Source organism: Galeopterus variegatus, unplaced genomic scaffold (assembly GCF_000696425.1).
Source record: "Galeopterus variegatus unplaced genomic scaffold, G_variegatus-3.0.2 Scaffold8522, whole genome shotgun sequence".
Taxonomy (NCBI): domain Eukaryota; kingdom Metazoa; phylum Chordata; class Mammalia; order Dermoptera; family Cynocephalidae; genus Galeopterus; species Galeopterus variegatus.
The window spans coordinates 13,920-17,223 of record NW_007734633.1 but is presented as its reverse complement, the minus strand read 5'-3'; the positions used below and the strand labels follow the sequence as shown (position 1 = coordinate 17,223).

At 30.7% G+C, this 3,304-nt stretch overlaps 1 long non-coding RNA gene across 2 annotated transcripts in view; it reads left to right on the top strand.

The window, feature by feature from the left end:
• The window catches only part of LOC103608521, a 10,801-nt gene extending 8,686 nt beyond the window's left edge, over positions 1–2,115 (top strand). For both annotated transcript variants that reach the window (XR_552067.1, XR_552066.1), the window contains exon 3: positions 2,045–2,115. This is a non-coding gene — a long non-coding RNA (uncharacterized LOC103608521). The remainder of the gene's footprint in view (positions 1–2,044) is intronic.
• Positions 2,116–3,304: the final 1,189 nt, after the last annotated feature.

Sequence of the window (3,304 nt, the reverse complement as noted above, 5' to 3'; positions counted from 1 at the left end):
TCCTGATTAAGTTTATATGAGTTTTATATGAGTAAGAGAGAAGTTGTCTAGAAATACCTCTTTTTTTTCTTTCCCAGTGGTTTTACTTAGTAAACAAAGCCAGCATAGTACTAGTGTTTGGCAAGCATAAGTGGTTTTCTTAAGCGGAAGCCCTTTGATTTTATAAATATAGAATGAGATTACCCAAATTGTGATTAAGGTTTTAAGTCCTAGAGCTATATTATGAAAAGTTTTAAAACATTATTGGAGGCAGGAACTATGGAAAGAATATCAAACAGCTTGAGAATTGCATTAGTAATTACAATTACATTAAATACACAATAGTAAATCAGAACAAATGGTAAAATAGATACTTTCATAAGAAAAAATAGTATCCTCAGTTTCACTGCCTGGTTTGTATAACTCTTTGTACAAGACACTTGATTTCCAGGATACCTTATTTAAATGGATTTGACAATGTTGTACTTTAAAATGTTTTATTTTATTGCAAGTTTTTGTATTTTTTTTTTAGGTGAAAGTGACTAATGGGTTTTAAACAGCTATTGTGTACCAAGAATTCTTACATAAGTTATGATGTTTGAAATTCCCCATCTCTAAAGGTATTATTTTCCCAACGTTGTAGATAAGGTTACTAAGGATGTTTAGAATTTAAGTAATTCACCAGATTAATACTGATTTCAGCTCCTGGTCTTTTGATGCTTATGTCCAAGGTTCATTTTATTACACCATGATCTTTCTTCAGTCTGTCTTAGGATTTACTTAGGAAGTAAAACAAAAATGAATTAATCTACAGATCTAGTTCATCCAGATTTTGGACTGATAGGAGTCCTGATTTTATCCTAGTCAAAATTGGCTAGTACACTGAGTCGAGTCATAGAGCAATTCATAAATATGTTTCAAGTTTTTTTGGGTTTTTTGGAGGTTTTTATCAGAAAACCAAAGCTTAAATATGTTTTATTATAAGCAGCCATCTCTTTCTTATGCAGAAGTGCCTGACATGGGAATTGTAGATTTTAATGAGGGAAAATGGAAACTGAAAAAAGAAAAATGTCCACAATGAAGGCGCCTCTGTTTCATCTATTCTTGAAAAATACTATGTTGATCAATGGTTCCAGAAGTATTGCCTTGTTCTTTTAGTTCATGAGAGGATAAAAGCAAGAAAATAAAAAACAAAAAACAGGTGTATCCACTTTCTACAATGCAAATATTAGTGTTTATTTTGTACACATTTCTGAATTGTTTTGTAATTTAAAAGGGAAAATGTGTTTCATTAAGTGAATTTCAAATATCATTTTATACTTATTTGTTCTTCAATGTTGCTTAGAAAAAATTGTTTTATTTAGAAATGTTTGAAAAAGAAACAACTAAATTAATTTGTGCCAGGAAAAATATGGAAGGAAACAATTAAAGAATAATTTTAAATTTGGAAGGAAATAATCAAGGGAAGATGACCGTGGCATCATATTTACTTACTGTAAGTGAAATTTGTATTAATATTTTGGTAGTAAGAACTGACAAGAAAAAAATCATTTGTTTTTGAAGTGTACTCAGTAATTCAGAGTATATGTAATGTGGGCTCTATAGGTACGTTATACATCTTTCTTACTCATAGCTGTAGGCACCCAGCTGTGGCAGGAGATGATGCAGTAAATTATGAAGAACATAAACCTGAGAATTAAACTAAACTGGGTTAAAATTCTCGCTTATTCAAATATTTGAACTTGGCCAAATTACTTAACTCCTTTGCAACTCTGTTAAACTATGTCAGACATTCTAAACACCTGTTAAGATATGGTGGTATATTGACCTTGTTGAGTGATTATGAGGCTTAAACTGAAATGATATATGTAAAGTTCTTAGCTTACAGTAGACACTTAATAAATAGTAACTATTAGTATAGCAAGATGTTTTGAATGGGTCCTCACATAGATACTTATTGAGAATAATTGGCATTTATTTTCTCGAGGGTTTAATTTTCTTTATCAATTACAAACTATTTACCAAGTAGATACAAAAATAATTTTATATTGTTTCTATTTTGCAGGAAATTATAATGATTTTGAAGACTAGATGCAAATAAGAAATGTAGAACACTAAACTAACTAAATTTAAGGTAAGCTTCAAAAACATAAAAATTGTTAATGAGCTTTTTTCATAATCATGTTTTATTTTAATTCTTCTATTTGCTTTGTTTCAGATAAATTTAAATTTTCTGTAAGGTGAAACTTATATGATAAAACTGATAGGTAGAGAGATTTAAAAAATCATTTTGATAAGAAAAAGGCTTTTTCATTTTAAAATGCCTTTTTCTTATTTCTATATTTGTCAGAGTTTTAGGATTACAGGACTCTTATTTGGTAGTGATTTATTTTCTTCTGATTCCTTGATGTAAAGTCTTAATATCTACTACTCTATTCATGCCAATGAATACTAAGATTCTCAAAATTAAAAGCAAATTGGTAAAAAAAAATCAGTCACCTAAAATAGAATGAATTCATTAGAATGCTCAGTTCTGAGCCCCAAGCCCCGGTTGTATTTGACTTTCTCTTCAGCATTCTCCTTGCCGTTTTCTGCCTAGAATTGCTGTTATTAGCATTCTTGTTAGCAACTTCTTACAACTCGAGAAGCAAAAAGTCTCAAAAACATGCATTGTTGACAGTTTAACAGGAGCCCAGGCATAGGAAAACCGAGAAAATGGAAAATAAATTTAAATCATAGATATATTTCTCAAGGATTTCAAAGTCAATTTGATAAAGGATATGCATACAAAGTTTTAAATAACTTCATTAACAGTATGAAAAAAACATGCTAAAACATATAATGACCATGAGTGCTAACTGCATGGGGAGTAAAGACTTGAAAAAGGAAATTAAGGAAAGATTTCTAGAAAATGACAGTTTTTGTTGTGATTTTAAAGGCAACAGTGACACAGGTCAATATAAATATCTGAAGCAGGTTAGAGGGTGTTGCCCAGTAAAGCAGCGAAAGCAGTGGTAGCAGATAGCTCTTTTATAGAGATCATACACAGCAAATGATTCTTTTTCAGTTATGGGCTAATATCCTGACTTTGGACCTAGTTCCTTAAATCTCTGATTTCCACCGGACTCAATTTTGTTTCACTTAATTTATGTTCCCCATCCCCACCTTCAACTTGGCCAAATTTAAGGTCAGTGAAGATGGGCAAGATCCTTATTCAGCATTCACACCTGAGTAATGGTCTTGGTATATCTTGCTCTAATAGCCAATGTACAGTCTTAGAATTATGATAAAACCTAATATTATTGCTTGTTCATTAGCATATATT